We start from the raw sequence: 24,898 nt of genomic DNA, 5'->3' as shown, positions 1-24,898 counted from the left end.
TAAAAACTTACAGTTTCAAGATTTCCTTTTATTCATTACTTATTTCTCCTTGAAACCTAATATTTCCACTATTCCCTTTTCGGAATACACTATAAAATATCTTCCGACTGCCACACACAAAAAAATATCAAGTTCCTTCTAACTTGAATATTTACCGGCCAAAACTTACAGTTTCAAGATTTCCTTTTTATTCTTTACTTATTCCTGCTTGAAACCTATTATTTTCACTATTCCCTTTTCGGAATACATTATGAAATTTCCTTCTGACTGCCGCACAAAAAAATCAAGTTCCTCCCAACTTGAATATATCTCGGCCAGTTTAAAAAACTTCTGAACGCTCTCTTGTTTACAACTGTAACTTGGATACGCAACGCTTTCCTTGTCAGCTGTCAATCACACATCAAGTTCTCTCCGGGGGCATGCGCACTTCACAAAAGTCAGAAACTATGCACTGCAATAAAATGGCTGACTCGCTGTATCCATCAGCGCTAAAAGAAAGTCTTTCACAAACACAAAATTCAACATTTTAAAATACAACAAACTTTCTTATAAGTAACACAAATAATCAGTTTAGTAAGTACTTCAATATTTTTACTTCTTTACATGTTACTTCTAATATAACATTTTCATAACGAGCACATCACAAGTGCAGCCACTGCATGTATGAAAAGAAAACTAACAAGCATAATTAATAAGTAAAAATATTCAGAATTTTTAATATGATTATTTTTACATTTTCGTACCAGGTTTTTGTGCGGTGTAAGTAGCAGGTGCTTTTCCAGTTGATTTGGTGTAAGGTGTTAAGTGCGTGGTCTGAGAGGCCTGCTCCACCATAATGGTTATATTTAATGTGTCTAATGTGTTCTTTCTTGCTTATAGGGATTGTCCGTCCTGTTTCACCAATGTACGGTAAGTTACAGGTGTAGCGGATGCAATAGACTCCAGGATGTGCTAATGGGAGGAGAGGATCCTTAGAGGAGCTGAATATGGTTTTAAGTTTAGTGGGTGGTTTAAAGGTGGCATTGAGGTTATAATGTTGTAGAATTCTGTTGATTTTTTCTAATACCCCTTTAATGTATGGGATGGCTATGGTTTTACTGTAATCTAGATTTGTTTTTGTTGTAGTTTTATAGAGTATTTTATTAACAGTATTTTTGTTATAGCCATTATTTATGAATGTGTCACTAATGATTTTTAGTTCTTATTTCATGGCTTGTTGGTTAGAGCAAATAGTTGTGGCTCTGTTTTTAAGGGTATTAATGACTCCATATTTTTGTGATGGGTGGTGGTATGAATTCGCATGTATGTATTGGCCAGTGTGTGTTGGTTTTTGGTAGACCGTGAAGGATAGATTGCCTGAAGGAAGATGTGTAACTAGTGTGTCTAGGAACGGGAGCGAATTTTGGTTTTCGATTTCGATGGTAAATTGTATGCATTCGTGTTGTTTGTTTAGGTGGCTGAGGAATGTGTTTAGCGTTTGTCGCCCGTGCGGCCAGATCGCGAACACGTCGTCAATGTATCTGAGCCAGACTGTCGGTCGTAGCGTGGCGGAATCAAGAGCCCTTTGCTCAAAGGTTTCCATGTAGAAGTTAGCGATCGGGGGGGGATAGTGGTGAGCCCATGGCTGTACCTTCTTTTTGTAGGTAGAATTTGTTTTGCCACACGAAGTAACTGGACTTCAGTACGTGGGCAGAGGCCGTAATGTCAGGCGGAAATTTGTTCTGTAGTAGGAGAATTGTGTCATTGATGGGGACATTAGTGAAAAGGGCAGAAACGTCAAAACTGACTAATAAGTCATCTTTGTCGAGTGTTATGTTTTTGATTTTGTTTATAAAGTGTTGTGTGTTTTTTATGTAGGAGGGGGAATGACCTACCAACTCCTTGAGTGTTGCTGCTAATTTCTTGGCTAGGTGGTAATTGGGACTGTCTATTCCTTCCATGATTGGTCGAAGGGGCACATTTTGTTTGTGTATTTTTGGAACCCATATAATCTGGGGGGGGGGGGGCGTACGATGTTAATATGTATATAGTAGACAACACAAATAATAGGACTCTAGCGTTGATGTATAATTTTTTAATTTTATTTTTATTTTAAGTTTTTTTTTATTTTTTTCACCAGAGGTCAGGCCAACAATTGTGGTAGCGGTTGGTCAATGTCTTTAACGAACCAGTTGGATTGTAGTATAGTCTGTTTCTTGTGTATATGTGTGTACGCTCCAGAAGATGACCTTGACATAAAGATCTAAACGTCGAATTGTAGATTTTAGTTATATTAAACTAAAGTTCTTATTCAAACACGGTAGTTGTCTCCATAATTTTCAAAAATGCATTCAGATCACTGTGTAAGCTTAAAAGAAAGGATTCAGATCATCCATGGAAATGATACCCACAAGCACTGCAACCGCTATGGTAAGCTAAAGATTCGTATTTCTCTCTTGATCAATCGGCTGGCCTTTTTAAAAAGATGCAGAGACAATAACCTTATTCTGATCTGCATCAGGCTAAAAAGGAAATTTATGTCCGCTAAGGCACTCCGTATCTATGACCGCACAGAAAAAACAATGCTTAGAGAACAGATTCAAACAGCTCGCCAAAACCTAGCTACAACACAAAATGTCATGTCTAAATTACAATCAGAACTATCAAACTATGTTAATCCATACATTCTACAAACACTTGAAAGAAATACTGACAATTCGGCCAAACATGCCCTGGAAAAGAATAAAGAAAAACTCAAGAAAAAATTCCACAGTTTGAAACAACGGCAAAATATGGCGGCCAATCAGAGGACTTCCTCCCCGATAAACAACAATGAACAACAAACAAGAGAGACAAGGAGCGACCAACCACCAACAAGCAAGAACCATGTGATTAACCTATCAAGCCACACCCTGAACAATGGCGAACATATGCTACTGAATAAAGCACTGAACTATGCAATAGCACCTAAAAAGGTAAACAAATTGGATTTTATCTACCACATTGAAAGAGGCATCAGATCCCTACCTAACAACATAGCAGAAAAAATAAGACTAGAAACCAGTAATGTCCTAAATACCAAGAAAACCATACAGAACAATCTGACTAAAACAGAATTAGCAGCAATTAAATCATTAAAAGCCAAACAAAACATCATAATAACGAAAGCGGATAAAGGAAGTGCCACTGTTGTTCTTGACAGGTCAACATACATACTTCAAATGAACCAACTAGTAGCCGATAACAACACAAGTAAAATGGTAAATTATAACCCAACAAAAAGGATAAAGGATAAAACAGAAAAACTACTAAAGTCCGTCACTTCTTGGCCACCAGACACGGTTAAAAAACTCAAACCCCCCCCAGATTATATGGGGTTCCGAAAATACACAAACAAAATGTGCCCCTTCGACCAATCATGGAAGGAATAGACAGTCCCAATTACCACCTAGCCAAGAAATTAGCGGCAACACTCAAGGAGTTGGTAGGTCATTCCCCCTCCTACATAAAAAACACACAACACTTTATAAACAAAATCAAAAACATAACACTCGACAAAGATTACTTATTAGTCAGTTTTGACGTTTCTGCCCTTTTCACTAATGTCCCTATCCATGACACAATTATCCTACTACAGAACAAATTTCCGCCGGACATTACAGCCCTCTTTGCCCACGTACTAAAGTCCGGTTACTTCGTGTGGCAAAACAAATTCTACCTACAAAAAGAAGGTACAGCCATGGGCTCACCACTATCACCCAGATCGCTAACTTCTACATGGAAACCTTTGAGCAAAGGGCTCTTGATTCCGCCATGCTACGACCGACAGTCTGGCTCAGATACGTTGACGACGTGTTCGCGATCTGGCCGCACGATCGACAAACGCTAAACACATTCCTCAGCCACCTAAACAAACAACACGAATGCATACAATTTACCATCGAAATCGAAAACCGAAATTCGCTCCCGTTCCTAGACACACTAGTTACACGTCTTCCTTCATGCAGTCTATCCTTCACGGTCTAAAGAAAACTGACACACACTGACCAATACACATGCGAATTCATACCACCACCCATCACAAAAATATAGAGTCATTAACACCCTTAAAAACAGAGCCACAACTATTTGCTCTAACCAACAAGCCCTGAAACAAGAACTAAAAATCATTAGTGACACATTCATAAATAATGGCTTTAACAAAAATACTGTTAATAAAATACTCTATAAAACTACAACAAAAACGAATCTAGATTACAGTAAAACCATAGCCATCCCATACATTAAAGGGGTATTAGAAAAAAATCAACAGAATCCTACAACATTATAACCTCAATGCCACCTTTAAACCACCCACTAAACTTAAAACCATATTCAGCTCCTCTAAGGATCCTCTCCTCCCATTAGCACATCCTGGAGTCTATTGCATCCGCTGCACCTGTAACTTAACGTACATTGGTGAAACAGGACGGACAATCTCTATACGCAAGAAAGAACACATTAGACACATTAAATATAACCATTATGGTGGAGCAGGCCTCTCAGACCATGCACTTAACACCTTACACCAAATCAACTGGAAAAGCACCTGCTCCTTACACCGCACAAAAACCTGGTACGAAAGAAAATTTAAGAAATCCTGCGAAATCCTGATAAACCACCCAAATATCAATAACAAAGATGGCATAAAAATTCCAAGGATCTGGATGGCACTCATTCAACCTACCTAATATGAAAGATTCAACATAAGTCAGGACTCTAGCCAATCCGCTAATATTAGAAACCATTCCACTCCAACTGGCTGGAATGATGTTAATATATGTATATAGTAGACAACACAAATAATAGGACTCTAGCGTTGATGTATGATTTTTTAATTTTATTTTTATCTTAAGTTTTTTTTTTATTTTTTATTTTATTTTATTTTATTTTTATTATTTTATTTTATTTTTTTATTTTTTTTTCACCAGAGGTCAGGCCAACAATTGTGGTAGCGGTTGGTCAGTGTCTTTAACGAACCAGTTGGATTGTAGTATAGCTTGTTTCTTGTGTATATGTGTATGCTCCAGAAGATGACCTTGACATAAAGGTCGAAACGTCGAATTGTAGATTTTAGTTATATTAAACTAAAATTCTTATTCAAACACGGTAGTTGTCTCCATAATTTTCAGAAATGCATTCAGATCACCATGCAAGCCTAAAAGAAAGGATTCATTAACATTAAAATTTAAAGTAAAATTTGAAGTTTCAGGTTTTGCTGAATCGGAATCCAATATTTCTTCTGCTGCAATTTCTGTAGATAATCCAGTCAGGCCAGTTTCATTTTCGCATGTAACATTTGTTTCTTCATAGTTATCTTCTGTCCTCTCTTTTTCTGTAGTAGAGCTACACGGAGTATTTGCTTCGTCAGAACTTTCTGTTCTTTGTTTTTTATGTGGTCCTGAAGTTAAAAATTTAGCGATCCAGCCAATTTATGTTCCAGTTGTTCTCATTGCAATTGTCTTTTCCTGCTTTGTACACCAGATAACTTCTTTGGATTTATTTTCCAACATCTAGGGGTGAACATACTTGGTTAGACTTTAAAATAAGAAGAAAGGTAAAAGTTGGCTGCCAAAATAAATAATATTTTGTGATATTTCCCCATAAACTTATTTTTTAACTCCTTAACCAACTATTTTTTTTAAGGTGAATGGCCCAAAACTGACTATTTTTTTATTACAGAATTTGATATTCCAGATGTTTTGAATAATAAATATGTTTACATTTTAGGTATATTTTGATAATTAACATTTAGAGTTATTAGCCACTGATTGATTTCTCTGTGATATTTATTTAATATTTTTTGCATTCTGGTAATTGTTTAATAATTAAGAAATTTCTTTGGGGAGGGGGAACCCTTTCCCAAAGAAGCACCCTTAAGTATAATAATATGTCAAAAATCAGCTAACGCCTATTTGTTTCCGTAGAGGGAGTAGGCAGGCCGTTTACCCTATCTAACTTTTGGAGACTGAGTGGGCAGTTCAATCTCCACTAGTAGCCAATCAGAGAGATAGTTGGCCCAATATTTTTAATGTCTGAAAATAATGTGTGTTCGACGGTCGATTTTCTTGAGTTTACGGGATGAAAAACCCGAGTTTCCAGGAGAAAAAACCCATAAGCCCATGCCAGAGATCAACTAACTCGGGAACCGTTCGAAAAAAAGGCTTAGAAAAATTTCCTCTAGTCGGTGACTAGATTTGAACCACCAAATCCTTTCTTCATGTGGTCAAGTACAGTGGAGTGTAATTAGCTCAGTGTAAACACCACTTCTATTGAGCTACATAGGCTCTATATAATAATATGTATATATTATTTTAGAAAAAAACCCGGGTTTTCAAATTATTCTTCCCAACTTGCATCAAACACTCCTCCCACGTCATCCCCTTTTAACAGCTTACAGCAGAAATATGGAGAATGAAGTCCTCCTAGCATCTACTCTGCTAGGATGACATTCTCTTTATTCTGTTATTTTTCTTTTAAAATACACTTATTTTCTTGAGTAAAAAAGCCAATGTATTTTAAAATAAGGGACACTCCTGAACAAAAACAGGCTGTAAATGTTATAAATGTTTTTCGTGAAAACTAGAGGTTCAATTAAAATCAAAATTTATTTTGACTGGTAAATTTTACCAGTCTTTTTATGTCATTTACTAGTTTTTATGTCTTTCCGTAAACCCTTGAAAAAGCCAGACAGTTTGGTGGCAAAACTGGTAGGCTATAATGTAAGTTTGTTTATAAATGGTCAGTATTAAATAAGTTTGTATTTTAATTTTTGGTGGGAATTATTATATAAGACAGACTGTGAATTCATTCTTACACTGTGCTTTGCCCTTTGTGGATGTATGATTGTGACTGAAACAATGAATTATTTTGCTAAATTTAACATCAAATGCTTTCTGTCGAAAAAAAATCAATTTATGTTATATTTTATTGCCTTCCAAATTTGCAGAATAATTCATTGTTTCAGTCACAATCATACATCCACAAAGGGCAAAGCACAGTGTAAGAATGAATTCACAGTCTGTCTTATATAATAATTCCCACCAAAAATTAAAATACAAACTTATTTAATACTGACCATTTATAAACAAACTTACGTTATAGCCAACCAGTTTTGCCAGCAAACTGTCTGGCTTTTTCAAGGGTTTACGGAAAGACATAAAAACTAGTAAATGCAAATTGAAAGGAACATAAAAAAACGTTGCAAATCAACTAGTAGTTAAGGTTACACGTTTGCATGACAGAGAGGACTTATTGTTCTTATTCATTATCACGCATGTGTGTTTGTTGTAAACGTGTAATGTGATTACTGGCTAGCTGTAGTTCAGATTGATTTAAAGAGAGGATCAGGTTTTTCCACGAACTGTTTAGGATTGCACCCTGATTTCTGTTGAGGTTTCCACCAGTTATTAACACTATTGTGGCCTCCTTGAATAAACGATGTCTGTAGTCGTCATCCAGATATGGCATGGAGGTGTTTTGCTGCTCTAGCGTGTGATTAGACGTGCAGAAATGATGTGCTAAGCCAGAAGAGATACTTCTGTTGTGGTTTACCTCACCAACATGTTCCATTTGTCTGATTTCTAAACTCCGTGAAGTTTGTCCGATGTAGGCAAGACCACAGGAGCAAGGAATGTAATATACTCCTGGATATTTGAAGAAAGGCACCTTATCTTTTGGGGATCCTAAAACTTGTCTGATGCTGGTGGTTGGTTTGAAGACCACTCTGATGTTGTAGGCTCTTAGTATTCTGGCTATTTGATAAGAAATTGACTTGATGAAAGGGATCACTACAGTAGAAATATGCTGGGGGCGTGATTCTTCTTGTCTGGGGTTGTCACCATATAGATATATTTTGATGATGTTTTGAGGATATCTATTTTGTGATAATGTGTTGGCTATTAGTGAGAGTTCAGTCTGTGTATCCTCCTCTTCTGATATAACTTTCTAGCCCTATGTTTCAACATGTGGATAATGCTTAGTTTGTGTGTCTTGTGATGGTTTGAAGTATAATGAAGATATCTTCCAGTATCTGTGGACTTTCTGTAAATAGCTAATTTGACACTATTTGATTGTTTCTTTATCAAGATGTCTAAGAAATGCAGTTGGTTGTTGTTTTCCACTTCTAGAGTGATGTATTGAGTATTGAGTTGATTTTATCCACAAACAATTTTAGGTTTTCTAAGCTGTCTTGCCATATAATGAAGATATCGTCAACATATCTCCACCATGCAGATGGTCTAGGGGAGATTGTGGAGGGAATTTCTTTTTCATGTTTTTCCATGAAAAGGTCTGCACAATATGGTGATAGTGGGCTTCCCATTACTAGGCCTTCTAATTGTCGGTATATGATGTTGTTAACCTTGAAGAAATTAGATCGAAGGCAGTGTTGTATCCCTTTTCACCAATGTGAAAAGGGATATAACATCTAGTCTGGCTAGCATGTCTGATGGTGCAATCTTAATGGCTTGGAGTTTATTTGCAAAATGTTGACTATTCTTGATATAGGATTCTGTTGATCTTTTATTATTCAATAAGTTTGCAAGATGCTTTGCCAAAAGGTAGGTTGGTGATGATCTTCCATCAACGATTGGACGGAGAGGTATATCCTGTTTATGTATTTTAGGTGTCCCATAGTCTTGGAGCGATAGGATGTGAGGATTTTAATGTTCTCTTCAATTCTTCTGGCCAAATATTACAATTTCTGATTAGTTGATTTGTTTCATTATGATTTTTTTATTGTGGGGTCTCTGTCTAGGATCTTATAGGTTGAGTTGTCGGATAGTAATACGTTTAACTTATTATTATTATTATTATTAAACAAGACCTCATGGAGTCAAAGACTCATCTGGGAGGTCCTTTTATCACACACACATCTCATCACACTATGTCTTAAACACACTCAAACTCCTTGCAGACACCACACTCTCAGGCAAGGCATTCCAATAATTCACAACTCTGCACGAAAAAAACCTGCCTCTCACTCACCTACTCACACCCTCTTTATACAGTTTCCAGGGATGACCTCTGGTTCTCCCCTGTTCTCCCACTATTCTCTGTAGAACTTCTCCACCATTGATCCTATAACAACCCCTTACCAACTTGTAGGTCTCTATCATATCTCCCCCTCTTCCTTCTCTCCACCAGACTCTGCAAATTACATCTTCTCAATCTTTTCTGATACTCGACATTCCAGAGGTCAGAAACTACCTTAGTTAGTCGCCTTTGGACCCTTTCCAACATCTCTTCATCCTTCTGAAAACCCGGTGATCAAATCTGGGCACAATAGTCCATGTGTGGCCTAATCAAAGCCTTATACAATGGAACAAGAATCTCCCTACTTCTACACTTTTCTTACACTTTTCCTTAACTCTAAAGATTATCATAATAATCTTTAGAGTTAAGGAAAACTGTAGAATATCCCTTATCAGCCTTTGTAATAATGATATCTTTGTTTTCCTTCAAGTTGAGAAATGCCTTTCTATCATAAGGAGACGTGTTGAGAACAGGTTGTTTGTCTTTGGCTAGGATTATCGTAGTTTTGAATCTAATGGTGTTGGCTATGTTTTGTGGTAGTGGATAATAGGCCTTTTTCAATTTCACACATGAAATCCATTTTAGGAATATGTTTGGGCATAATTGCAAAGTTAAAACCTTTTTTTGAGAATGTGAGATTCATTTTTTGTTTGACTATGATTTGACAAATTAAAAATCACACTGTCGTCTGGGAAATTGTTTTGTGTCCGATATTTTTTCTTGTAATGTTCATTAAATTTCCTAATTTGTTTATACTTATAAAGTTTGAAAGTTTTTTCATAAATGCATTGTATCATTTGATCTAATTGATTCCATATGGTATATTCTAAATTGTTAGAAATGTCTTCAAAGAACTTGCGGCAATTAATATCACTTTTATTTAGTTTGTATCTCGTGTGTTGAATCCTTTCTCTTACAAGTGCCATATCTATCATAACATTTCCTTATGATAGAAAGGTAATTCTCAACTTGAAGAAAACAAAGATATCATTATTACAAAGGCTGATAAGGGAAATTCTACAGTTATCCTTAACTGTAAAGATTATTATGATATGTTAACTGTATTACTATCAGACAACTCCACCTATAAGATCCTAGACAGAGACCCCACAATAAAAAATCATAATGCAACAAACCAACTAATCAGAAATTCTAACATTTGGTCAGAAGAAGTGAAGAGAACACTAAAATCCTCACATCCTATCCCTCCAAGACTATATGGGACACCTAAAATACATAAATAGGATATACCTCTCTGTCCAATCTTTGATGGAAGATCATCACCAACCTACCTTTTGGCAAAGCATCTTGCAAACTTATTGAATAATAAAAGATTAACAGAATTCTATATCAAGAATAGTCAACATTTTGCAAATAAACTCCAAGCCATTAAGATTGCACCAACAGATATGCCAGCCAGTCTAGATGTTGTATCCCTTTTCACCAATGTACCAGTAAAAGAGGTAATAAACATCATCCAAGATCTCTTTCCTCTAGACATCACACAGATGTTTAGAGACTGCCTTCGATCTAATTTCTTCAAGGTTAACAACACCATATACCAACAATTAGAAGGCCAAAGAAGGCTATATAAAGAGCATAGTTAGAAGTGATTTATTATTATTATTATTATTACCCCAAGACTTCATGGAGTCAAAGACTCATCTGGGAAGTCCTTTTATCACACATGAAAAGGTATATTAAAATTAAGAGATTCCCTTGAATACGACAGATTTACAATATATAACAGAAACTTATTCAAATGGTTTATTGTTATATGTAAGAAGAATGCTAAACAATTAATTAAGAATATCAATTATCATCTTGACACTATCTCTCTTATTACTGCATCATTAATTATTTTTTCTGAGAGGTTAGAAGATAATCAAATTCTAGGTACATTTAGTAAACAAGTGTTTATGCTTACATCAAACTTTGCTTGGTAATTGTACGCCGTCACTTGCATCCTATTCAGGCGGAGTATGACAGATATTCTTTGACACCTGAAAGATTAAGAGAAATCATACTATCATTATAATATTTAGGACTATTTTCTTGTTTAAAACAAAATATACTGTTTTCAGAAACATTGAAATTCAAATATTATAAGATCACCTATCATTAGTCTAATTTATGTATTCTTCATATCAGTTACACCATAATTTTGTGTTCCAACATCTACAGAGAAACAGCATTTGGATGTTATGTATATTACCAAATATTAGCTTATTAGTTTTTAAAGTCCATGCAGTTAGCCTAGTGGCCATGCACTTTGCAACCATATGCCTGGGAAAGGAGTGTACTGGGTTCGACTCCCTTCACTGACGTGAGGAGCTTAAGGATCTTTCTCAGACATAGCCAAGTTAGTTGGTCTTGGGTGTGGACAGCAGGGTTTTTCTCCCCAGTTTATCTGGGGTTTTCCTCCTGCAAGCAGGCAAACCAGCCCCATGAACACATGCAGCTACAGTCGTAGAATATACCAGAAGGCATAGGGCTAGTCACCTTATCCTTGGGACAGGTACGACTTATAAGGGCTTAAGTTAGCTCTGTAACATGCCAGTAGGCGTAAAACACATAGAAGGGTTAGGAAAAGAAGAAGTTTTTAAAATATGATATTGTACTGAAGCTAGAAGAAGGTGATGGAGGGAAACTTATTTAATTTTTACAAAATAACAAAGCAATATTTAGAACTTTCTGATCCAAGAAGAAGAATAATCAAAATCTAAATATATTTATCAAAAAGTAATTCTTGTAGATAGACTTATACGTTGGTGATACATATTTGTTAATTTTAATGAAAGACAATGTATACTATTATATTAATTAAATAACTTTAATACTTCCAATATTTCAGATATTTTACATTACCATCTTCAGGGAACATAAAAAATTAATGAAATGTGCATGCAGGCACTAACACTGAACAAATATGTGAAATATGTGGAAAGGAGTGATGACAATAGGCCATCCCTGGAAGTTACGAAAGGAAACTGTCTGCAAGGAGTTTGAGTGTGTTTAAGGCTCAGTATGATGAGATGTGTGTGTGTGATAAAAGGACCTCCCAGATGAGTCTTTGACTCCATGAGGTCCTGGGGTAATAATAATAATAATAACTGTGAGCAAGATGGTGAGGAGTGGTTTCTTTTCATGGAGGGTGGTTGAACCATGGAATGCATTGCCTGATAGAGTGGTGAGAGCGAGAACGGTCAATGAGTTTAAGGAGTGGTATGATAGACTTTGTGTTTCTTAGGGGGGCCTCCCCTCGATGAGTCTTGATAGACTTTTGTGTTTCTTAGGAAGGACCTCCCACGATGAATCTTTTGACTCCATGGAGGCCTGAATAATAATAATAATAATAATATGGCTGAAGACAACAGCTGAAGTCAGTCCTAGACCTAGTGGGCCAAATTGGGTATTAATCTTGGCTGTTGGGCTAATGTTCTAAGAATACAAGCCTCCCGTATTTGAGGCAGTCTCATGCATCCAAATTTATTGAGGTTTGGAGAGTTTCTTAAAGCTGAGGCTGATTCTAAGAATAATCTCTCATATTTAAACCTGTTGCAGAGAAGTAAGGAGGTTTCTTCCAACGTATTTAATGGTGGGTGTCCAAAGCATGGTCAGCAAGTCATGAGTGGATGTAATGGTGGAAACGGATATAATCCTTATGTTCAGATATCCTCATATTAGCTCTCCTGCCTGTTTGGCTGTAGTAAGACAGTTTGCAACTACAAGGGCCCTGATAGACTCCAGGTAGGTCCAAATGAAGAGGCTGGTCTTTGGGAGAGCAAATAAGAGATGCCAATTTTTTATATGGTTTGTAAAATGCAACTATAGGTCTAAACAAAACCGACTACACAAGTAAGCTTTCCCCCTTGCTATTAGATCGGTCTACTTACCTCCCTATAGAATATGATCCTGCCAGCTCCCAAATCAAAACACTCCATAGGCTCCTTAAGAAGATTACTTCTTGGAGTGTGGAAATTACTAACAAACTAAACCCTTTTAACTATAGATCTCCCCAGAATATATGGACTTCCAAAAATCCATAAACAGAATGTGCCGTTATTATTATTATTATTATTATTATTATTCAGGCCTCCATGGAGTCAAAAGACTCATTGTGGGAGGTCCTTCCTAAGACAAAGTCTGTCAAGACTCAACGAGGGGAGGTCTCCCCCCCCCTGAGAAACACAAAGTCTATCATACCACTCCTTAACTAATTGACCATTCTCGCTCCCACCACTCCGTCAGGCAATGCATTCCACGGCTCAACCACCCTCCACACAGAGAAACCACTCCTTACCCTCTTGCTCACAGTTTCCTTACGTAACTTCCAGGGATGGCCTCTTGTCATTACTCCTTCCTGCTGTTCAACCAAGTGAAAGAACTCCCCAGTGTCAACCCTGTAACCACCTCTCAACAGTTTAAAAGTCTCAATCATATTACCTCTCCTTCTTCTATCCACCAAACTCTGCAGTCCACATTCTCTCAGCCAATCCTCATAACTATAAGTTGTTTGCGGATGATGCGAAGCTGGGAAGGATTATTAGTAATAGTGCAAATCCTCTTGCAGGGCTACCACATCTGCACTATTACTAATAATCCTTCCCAGCTTCGCATCATCCACAAACAACTGAATATCCCCCTGCAATCCACTGGCTATGTCATTGATATAAAGGTTAAACAATATAGGTCCTAGTACTGAGCACTGTGGGACCCCACTTGTAACCCTCTGCCTCCTGGAAACTGCTCCACCATAGACAACTCTCTGATACCTATCAGACAGCCAATCCTGAATCCAGTCGACCAATCTGATAAATATCAGCTTATCATGTGGCACCCTGTCAAATGCCTTCGCTAAGTCTAAGAAAATTGCAGTATATGCCTTTCCCTCATCTAATGTTCTTGTAACTTTATTATAAAAGGCTAGCATATTGCTAAAACAAGAGCGTCCTTTCACAAATCCATGTTGATTCTCACAGATAACATTACCCTCATCTGCCCAATGCTGTATACGGTCCCTCACTACTTTCTCCAAGATCTTAACAACTACTGATGACACGCAGACTGGCCTATAATTAGACACTTCCAGTCTGTTACCACCCTTATGCAATGGCACTATCTTACCTTCCTTCCATTCCCTGGGCACCTTTGCCGAAGCTGGACTTTCACTGAAAAGCCATGTTAAAGGCACTGTCAATTCCCTAGCACATTCTCTCAAAACTCGTGGTAAAATACCATCCAGTCCCACAGCTTTACTGACATCCAGAGTACTCAGTATCTGAAACACACTCTCCTCCTGTACCTGCAAACCTCGAACCAGCCCTATCCTTCTAGCATTAAAACTGACACCTCTAGGATGAAATACTCCAATAAAGTGTTCATTGAACAATTCCACTATGTTCTCTGCATCACTCACTCTATTCCCATTTTTATCCCACAATATCATTCTTCCACAGTCATTTCTCCTCCTACTGGAAACATAGCTAAAAAATTCCCTGGGATTTTCTTTGGATCTTAGGGCCAATATCCTCTCATATTCCAGTTTTGCTTTCCTTACCACACTAGTCACTTTTCTGGCCTGTGTCTTATATTCCTCATGCATCTTCTCTTCACCTGTCTCCTTATATCTCTTCCATAGCCTCTTTCTCGTATGCAATTCCTGTTTATATTGTTTGTCATCCCAGTGTGGATGGCATAGATTCCCTTGCATATAAAATAGCCAAAGTGCTCACACAATATACTGGCAACACACCTTCACACATAAAAAACTCAGCCCACTTTAAAGCCAGAATAGAAAACCTCTCACTCCAACACACTTACAGAAAGGTCAGTTTTGATGTCTCCTGCTTATTCACCAATGTCCCACTCAAAGATACTTTGGACCTCATCCAAGACAAATTTCCTCCCGATATCTCAGCCCTATTTCAGTTCACCATGAACTCAGGCTATTTTGTTTGGCAAGGAAAATTCTATAAACAAATAGAGGGGGGACATCCATGGGTTCTCCACTCTCTCTGCCAACTTCTTTATGGAGACCTTTGAGGAAAAAGCCTTAAACTATGCCCCACTTAAACCTATTATTTGGCTACGCTATGTAGGTGACGAGTTCGCTATTTGGCTGCATGGCCTGGACACACTCCAAAACTTCCTATCACATCTAAACAATCAACACCCCAAGATCCAGTTTACCTTAGAAAAAGAACACAATAACAATCTTCCTTTCCTAGATACTCTGATTACATGCCAGCCTGATGGATCCCTGGCTTTCTCAGTTTACAGAAAACCTACACATACATGTAGATATATTCACCAGCAATCATCCCCCCTTCCAACAATATGGGATTATAAAAACCCTATATAACAGGTCAAAATTAATCAGTTCAGATAACAATGCCCTTACTACTGAACTTAACCATATTCTTAACACCTTTGTAGCCAATGGATACAACCCCCAAAAAATCCAAAAAATATTAAAACCAGTTAACCTCACCCCCCCCCCCTCCACAACAGGGATAACTCTAAATCTATCACTATTCCTTATATTCGGGGTACTTCTGAAAAGTTAACTAAAATCCTAAAAAATATGACTTGACAACATGTTACAAACCATATAAAAAAATTGGCATCTCTTTTCCGCTCTCCGAAAGACTAGCCACTTCCTCTAGACCTAGAGTACCTTGGAGTTTACCAGGTCCCTTGTAGTTGCAAACTGTCTTACTATGGCCAAACAGGCAGGATAGCTAATATGACGATATCTGAACATAAGGATTATATCCGTTTCCATTATTACAGCCACTCAGGACTTGCTGACCATGCTTTGGACTCCTGCCATAAAATAAGTTGGAAAACAGCCTCCTTTCTACACCGCAGCAAGTTTAAATATGAGAGATTATTTTTAGAATCAGCCTCAGCTTTAAAAAACTCCCCAAACCTCAACAAATTTGGATGCATCAGAGTGCCCCAAATATGGGAGGCTTGCATTCTTAGAAGATTAGCCCAACAGCCAAGATTAATACCCAATTTGGTCCACTAGGTGGCACCTTTTAGGACTCTAGGACTGAATTCAGTTCTTGTCTTCAGCCATATTTGTTCAGTGTTAGTACCTTCATGTACATTTCATTAATTTTTTATGTTCCCTGAAGATGGTATTGTAACATTACCGAAATATTGGAAGTATTAATTAAAGTTATTTAATTAATATAATAGTATACGTTGTCTTTTCTTAAAATTAACAATTATCAAACAGTAGATATGAGCAACGAGTTTGAGCAATGAACATAAAGGCAAGTACCTCATATGATTACATCAGAATTTGCTTGGTAATTTTAGGCATTCACATCTTATTACTCCCTCTCATTACTTTAATCATTTCTGCAAGTGGATGGTTTGTTAATGGCAACAGTGGTATTCAGAGCTTAAAGATAAGTTGTGTTTTGGAAGTAAGTGCAATGCTGAATTCATTTTTAGTGGATTACTGTTTCAATAAGGTGGAAGTTTTTCCCCTGGGTGATACTATAAATTAAAAATACCAAGAAATTATATATTTGGTTTAATTCCTGGATTATACTTGGATTAAACCAAGTATATTATTTCTTGGTATCATTAATTTATGTTTCAATAAATGTAAAATTTACTTGTAAAATATAAGCTGCTACGTATATTTTATTACATTTTACATTATGCTATTGATACAAAACAGAACAGTAGTGATCAAATTTAAAATTCACCTTGCATCTTTCTCTTGTTTTGTGCAATACCACTCACCAGACTTTTCTCCAAACAGCTGTATTATCTCACATTTGAGACTTGTGAAGGACTATATATAAAACTATATAAGCAATCTCTCTCTCTCTCTCTCTCTTTACTGTGCCATTATTGTACTCATCTTTCACAGTTTCTTTCATGCAATTACTCATAAGTTGGTCACCATTACTGATTTCCACCACAGTACTTTCATCTACAACCTCACTGATATTGTCATTCACATTCTCCCATCTTTTATCATTTATCACTCTACTGTTACATGCTTCTAACTTTCCCACACTTCTGGCACTCATCTTCAAAACATTTTCTAAACATGCACTCAGTAGTCTCACTTTCCCTCCATCTCTTACCCTTTGCAATGAATATATCTCAAGCATACTGTGACAAATTAAATACTGTATCATATAAATCAAGTGGATATTAAATCCAACATTATTATTATTATTATTACTACCCCAAGACCTCATGGAGTCAAAGACTCATCTGGGAGGTCCTTTAATCACACACACAGCTCATCATACCATGTTTTAAACACATTCAAACTCTTTGCAGACACCACATTCTCAGGCAAGGCATTCCAATCATTCACAACTCTGCACGAAAAAACCTGCTTTCACTCCCCTACTCATGCCCTCTTTATACAGTTTCCAGAAATGACCTCTGGTTCTCCCCTGATCTCCCACTATTCTCTCTGTAAAACTTCTCCAGCATTGATCCTATAACAACCCCTTACCAACTTGTAGGTCTCTATCATATCTCCCCTCTTCCTCCTGTCCACCAGACTCTGCAAATTATATCTTCTCAATCTTTCCTCATACTCGATATTCCAGAGGTCAGAAACTACCTTAGTCAGTCTCCTTTGGACCCTTTCCAACATCTCTTCATCCTTCTGAAAACCCGGTCACCAAATCTGGGCACAATAGTCCATGTGTGGCTTAATCAAAGCCTTATACAACGGAACAAGATTATTATTTGAAAGCCGAATGCAGAAACTATGAAATTCTTATGAAAGTTTCATAAGAATCTTGACCAGATAGCTTACCGGAATACACTCGAGGGCATTTATGAGTTGGCCTAGCATGGACCTACATAGACAACATGATCACTTGCGTCCATATATTCACCTTCGTTTGGTCCATTTTGATAAGGTTTCACTGGCCTGACAGCTGTCTCGAACTGGTTGGTTCTCTTCAGAGTCCATGCAGATACTTAAGTAAAGCCCTCTCTAAAGGAACTCGAAGTGTCGGAGAGGTGTATTTTTTGTAAGCAAACTCTCAGTTGGTGCATAAAGTCTTTACTATAATAAAGAGTCGAAATGCTTCATTTTGGCGATGCAAAATTATAAAAATCAAGTGGATATTAAATCAACATTATTTCAAAGCCGAATAAAGAAACTATGACAGTTTCATATGAAATTTGACCAGAGAACTTACGGAAATATATTTGCTGGCAATATATGAGTTGCGCAAACCTTATCGAAATCATAGAGATCACTTGCCTATGCTTCCATATATTCGCCTTCTATTGGTCCATTTTGATAAGGTTTCACTGGCCTGACAGCTGTTGGCTCTTTATTTTAGTAAATACTTTACACACAGACCGAGAGTTTGCTTACGAAAAATACACTTCTCAGACACTTCGAGTTCCTTAGTACTGAATGAGAGTTTTTGCTCTCGTAAGGTTTCTGCTTGGTTTCTGAAGAGAATCAACCAGTTTGAAACAGCTGTCAAGACAGTGAAACCTTATCATAAGGAAATAATAGAAGGCAAATATATGGACGTTTGGGCAACTCATAAATGCTGGCGAGTGTATTCCTGTAAGCTCTCAGGTCAAATTTCGTATAAAACTTTCATAGTTTCTGCATTCAGCTTTGAAGTAATGCTGGATTTAATATCCACTTGATTTATATAATTTTGCATTGCTGAAATGAGGCGTTTTGGCTCTTTATTTGAGTAAATCCTGTATGTTGAATTTTCCCATCACTGTTCTGTTGTGTATCTACAGCATAATGTACAATGTAATATAAGTAAAATTTTTTTTCAAATAATAATACAAGCAAATCTTATGATAGTGAACTGAGATGAGCTATGCCTGCAAATGAGTCAATGCATAAGTTGTGCAGGAAGAATGATGTGTAGTCTGTAGATGTGTAGAGAAAATTTGATGGATGAAATGAGTTTTATAAAGTTGATAGTCTATGTTTGAATGGATTCATAGTTAAGCATATAGAGAAAATGTTGTTTGATGAGAGTACAGGAGTGTGAAGTTAGGAAACTTAGAGAGTTTTTGAGGATGGGGTGGGAGGAAGTGCAGGTATAATTTCAGCAAGTGAGTGGGAAATTATGAAAGGATTCTGAATGCAACTCTCCTCAAGTTTTAAAATTAAGTGGGATAGTCATCACATGGCATAAAAGAGGCTGTGGACTGAAGGGGGTACTATATATTATTATTATTATTATTATAATTATTACATGACACCTCCAGAGAGCACAAAAATTCATCAAGGGAGGACACCTACTATACAGCTGTCCGTCTCCACCACTCAATCCACCAACCACAGCGAACCACAACTACCATCATCATCTACACCAATGCCATCTACCGCCCACCACCACCACCTCTAGTATTTTCACAGAAAATCACAAACATTCATGCCCATGTCGAGATTCAAACCCGCAGCCTTTTGGCTAGAGAGCCAAAGTGGATACGGTAACCACTAGGCCAACCAGGCTGGCTAATACTGACTGATATACCTACTAATGCCAGAAGCATCCATAATGGGGAGGGAAATATAGTACCTGACCATATTTGTTTACAAGTATATGCATTGCTACCAATTACGAAGGGATGATCATGAAGTCTTAACCTTGGATGTCAGAAAATGTGTGAAATTTTCATTTTAGAAGGGATATATGCAAAATCAGCGCCAAGGTGACAATATTGAAAGGTAAATAAACACAAAGGATATCTTACAGAAGTGCAGCAATCAAAGAAAGATGGAAAGAGTATACAGAAGCCCTTTACAGAAAGGACTCCAAAATTACAGAGAAATTTGAAGACCAGAATTATATACAGGAGCCAGTGCCACTGGAGAGTGAAGTGGACATTGCTACAGCTATCCAGTAAGAAAGCACCACCAGGAGGGGATGGAATAGCTACTGAGCTGCTCAAACCCAGGGAGAAGAGGCAGTTAAAATTTTAACAGCTCTATGTCAGCAAATTTGGATCACAACTACATGGCCTATGGAATAGAAAAAATCAGTTTATATACCGTTGAAAGGTTATTTTTCACTTGGTTAGACTATAATAAATTTAGTTCAATCCTTTATCCAAGTGTGAGCAAACAAAGTTTGCACCTGAAAGTATCTTCAGGACTGGGGTAAGGTGGATGTCAGAAAATGTGTGAAATTTTCATTTTAGAAGGGATATATGCAAAATCAGCGCCAAGGTGACAATATTGAAAGGTAAATAAACACAAAGGATATCTTACAGAAGTGCAGCAATCAAAGAAAGATGGAAAGAGTATACAGAAGCCCTTTACAGAAAGGACTCCAAAATTACAGAGAAATTTGAAGACCAGAATTATATACAGGAGCCAGTGCCACTGGAGAGTGAAGTGGACATTGCTACAGCTATCCAGTAAGAAAGCACCACCAGGAGGGGATGGAATAGCTACTGAGCTGCTCAAACCCAGGGAGAAGAGGCAGTTAAAATTTTAACAGCTCTATGTCAGCAAATTTGGATCACAACTACATGGCCTATGGAATAGAAAAAATCAGTTTATATACCGTTGAAAGGTTATTTTTCACTTGGTTAGACTATAATAAATTTAGTTCAATCCTTTATCCAAGTGTGAGCAAACAAAGTTTGCACCTGAAAGTATCTTCAGGACTGGGGTAAGGTGGATGTCAGAAAATGTGTGAAATTTTCATTTTAGAAGGGATATATGCAAAATCAGCGCCAAGGTGACAATATTGAAAGGTAAATAAACACAAAGGATATCTTACAGAAGTGCAGCAATCAAAGAAAGATGGAAAGAGTATACAGAAGCCCTTTACAGAAAGGACTCCAAAATTACAGAGAAATTTGAAGACCAGAATTATATACAGGAGCCAGTGCCACTGGAGAGTGAAGTGGACATTGCTACAGCTATCCAGTAAGAAAGCACCACCAGGAGGGGATGGAATAGCTACTGAGCTGCTCAAACCCAGGGAGAAGAGGCAGTTAAAATTTTAACAGCTCTATGTCAGCAAATTTGGATCACAACTACATGGCCTATGGAATAGAAAAAATCAGTTTATATACTGTTGAAAGGTTATTTTTCACTTGGTTAGACTATAATAAATTTAGTTCAATCCTTTATCCAAGTGTGAGCAAACAAAGTTTGCACCTGAAAGTATCTTCAGGACTGGGGTAAGGTGGTACAACACCAGGACAACTTCTTGCAAAGGTGGAGCAAGCTACCAACACTCCTATCTCAGTATCTTCCATAATGCAAAACACATCTCCTTGCGGATATGTCTAATGTTATGCATTAAGGGAAGGACCACTACCCAGACTACTTTCAACCTTTATTGAGGTCTCTTCAGTGGGAGCCAGGCCCAAGTGGAGATACCAGGCAGAAGCATTAGCAAGGTCATCTCTACCTATACGAGTTGCCAAACGGTGTTGTACCACCTTACCCCAGTCCTGAAGATACTTTCTGGTGAAACTTTGTTTGCTCACACTTGGATAAAGGATTAAACTAAATTTATTATAGTTTATATACCTTTATTGAAGAAAGGCAATGCAAGAGAGTGCAAAAATTACAGAACTATAGTACTAATTTCTCATGCAAGTAAAGTCTTACTCAAGATTATTCAGAAAAGACTGGAACCATTCATGAAGAGAGAAATGCCAGAAGAACAGGCAGGATTTCGAAAAGGCAGAGGAACAAGAGATCAAATCGCCAATGTGAGATGGATAATGGAAAGAGCACAGGAATATCAAAAGAATGTCTACCTTTGTTTCCTTGACTATAGTAAGGCTTTTAACTCTGTAGATCATGTGAAACTGTGGAGTGTGGTAAGAACGGGAGTACTACCAGAGCATTTCATTATTCTTCTGAGGAATCTTTATTATGAAAAAGAAGTTACTGTCCAAATAGATCTTGGAGAAACTGAGTATTTCACAATAGGTAAAGGGGTGTGAAAAGGATGTATTCTATCTTCATATCTGTTTAACTTGTACAGCGAATATATTTTAAGAATGGCAGGACTGGAGGAGTCTTCAGTTGGAATTAAAATTGGTGGAAGAAATATTAATAAATGAGGTATGCAGATAATACCACTTTCCTACAGAATGCAAAGAAGATTTGGAGGAACTTATTATGAAAGTTAAAGAAGAAAGTGCTAAATATGGCCTTAAACTTAACCTCAAAAAGATAAAAGTTATGGTAATATGTGAACTTACTGATTTTGAAGTAGATGGGGAGAAAATGGAAGTAGTTAACAATTTTGGGATCCTAGGATCCCAAATTGATAAAGATGGGTATTGTGCTGAAGAAGTTAGAAGATTATTACTCATAAAGAAAGCAATGACAAATTTAAGGATGATCTTTAAAGATAAATATATTAGCCTCGCAACAAAAATCAGAATCATGAAAACAATGGTATTCCCTGTGGTACTCTATGGATGTGAAAGTTGGACCCTGAGAAAGGGTGAAAGAAGGAAGATAGATGCATTTCTATCTTCCTTCTTTAAGGAAGATAGAAATGCATGAATATCATGGACTGCAAAACAAACCAATAAATCAGTGATAGACAGAATAAAGGCAGATTGCACCCTCGAAGCTAATGATCATCAAGCAAAAATTGTCATATACTTTGGACATATACGAAGAAATGACAGTCTGGAGAAGATGATGATGCTTGCTAAAGTTGATAGAAGCAGGAGAAGAGGAAGACCAAGAATTGGATGGGTGGATGGAGTTAAACAAGCAACTGGAATGCACCTGGAAATTCTGAAAAACATGGCCAGGGACAGATCTGAATGGAGAGCCTATGTTCATAGAATTACCAGGAGTCGAAAACGAGTCAATGGAACATAACAACAAACAACATGTGCAAAATTACATAACTAAAAATTATGACAAACTTGGGATAATACTTGAAGCAGTGTCATGGCATAAGAAAACTTCAGAGGATATCTGAATGTGTGCTTATGTGCATGTGTTTGTGTCAAGAGAATATACAAGAGGATTGGAAAAATGGTTCTGTTGCAGAAAGGATACTCCAAGAGAGAGAGAGAGAGAAGTAGCAAATTATAGACCATTCAGTATCTCAGAAGTGGTAATTAAGGAAGCGAAGAAGTTGGTGAAAGGCAGAATTCAGAAATAGGAGGATAGGAATAAGATACTCTATGGGAAATAGCATCTTCTGTGAAAGATAGGACTTGTTTTGCTTTAGTAATTTATTTGTTTTTATAATGAAATATAATTTTACAATAATTTTATTTTATTATTATATATAGGCTGTTCAATAAGTAATAAGACTATATTTACACAGAAAACAGATTACCTTTAATCGTCATCATTTACATGGTCATTTTCGAAGTAACTATCGTGAGACGCGATGCATTTGTCCCAACGTTGCATCCACTTCTTAAACACATGTGAAAGTCCGTTTTTTGAGGGTTCTTTCAAAACTGCCTCCGCAGCTTTTACACATGCTTTGTTGCTTTCGAAATGGCGGCCTCTTAGTGGTTTCTTGAGCTGAGGAAACAGCCAGAAATCGCACAGTGCGAGATCAGGACTATATGGAGGGTGTGGTAGGATATCTATGTTGTTCTTCTGAAAAATGTCCACTACACAACCAGCAATATGTGGCCTTGCATTATCGTGGTGCAATAAGAAGCCATTCTTCAGCAATGGACACTTCCTTTTGACGTGCTGTACCATTGTCCGTAAAACATCCTCATAGTATTGATCATTGTCTCTGTGATGGAAGTTGGAGGTCCTCCCTCATGTTCAAGATCGTCCACATTTTGCCTTCCTTCCTTAAAAGTTTTATGCCAGCGAAAAACACTTGTCCTTGACATTGCTTCATTGTGAAAAGCTTCACATATCATGTTAACAGTGTTTGATGCTGATTTTTGCAAATGCACACAAAATTTAATCGCATAACGCTATTCCAAGGACGCCTCCATTTCGACGACTGGTCACGGCTCGTAGGCGCACCAAAACAAGTTTGCGTTTAGTCACGTGACACTCTGGCACATCAGCCTGCATACGCCATCTATCAACCTCTTTTGTTAATACAGACAGCAACATTTCTTTATTCCACAGAAATTAATATTGTGATGAGTGGTTTTGTGACAGTAAAATTAGTATTATTACTTATTGAGCAGCCCTCGTATTTTAATTTTAGTTATTCACTTTTTATAATAAAATATACTTAGACAATATTTCACTTGCAAAATACGGCAGTATGGAATGTGTTTCATAAATGGGAGTAATTGAGGAATATGAAGCTGGTGATATTGGATAAGAGGTTGTCTGACAGAAATATCAGACTGGTATATGGAAAAATAAAATCTAGGTGGGTGGCAATTGGTATGTTGCAGGGGTCTGCATTTGAACAGCTGATGTTTGGTTTCGCCATTAGTGATGTTAAACACAATTTACAAAGAAATATCCAGTTTGGCACACAAACTATGTATAGCAGTTAGTGAGGATGATATATTCTGTAAGATAATTTAAATAGGCTAGACATATGAGACAAATGTAATGGCTGCAAGTTGAATGCAGCAAAGTGTAAGATCACTTTGGGATGTGAGATCGCAACCTATTTGTTGCATTAATGGAACCTGAATTCTGGAAATTGATGAGGATAGAAATTTTGGGTGTTGACTACAGACAGATTGTCAAAGTGTAAAAAGCATATTGCAAAGGGACAATATAACTGCTTATGATAAGTGATGACCTATGTCCTCTAAGAGTGGAGGCTTTGGAAGGAAGTGAGACAAATGAATTTGAGAGCATATGGTGTGAGGTAGAGGTAGGCAAGACAGGATATTTAGTGGGTTGTTGCTATAGACC

Source organism: Typopeltis vanoorti, chromosome 26, assembly GCF_054136105.1.
Source record: "Typopeltis vanoorti isolate ZY-2024b chromosome 26, IOZ_Tvanoo_1.0, whole genome shotgun sequence".
Classification (NCBI taxonomy): domain Eukaryota; kingdom Metazoa; phylum Arthropoda; class Arachnida; order Uropygi; family Thelyphonidae; genus Typopeltis; species Typopeltis vanoorti.
Note: the sequence above shows the minus strand (reverse complement) of the source record.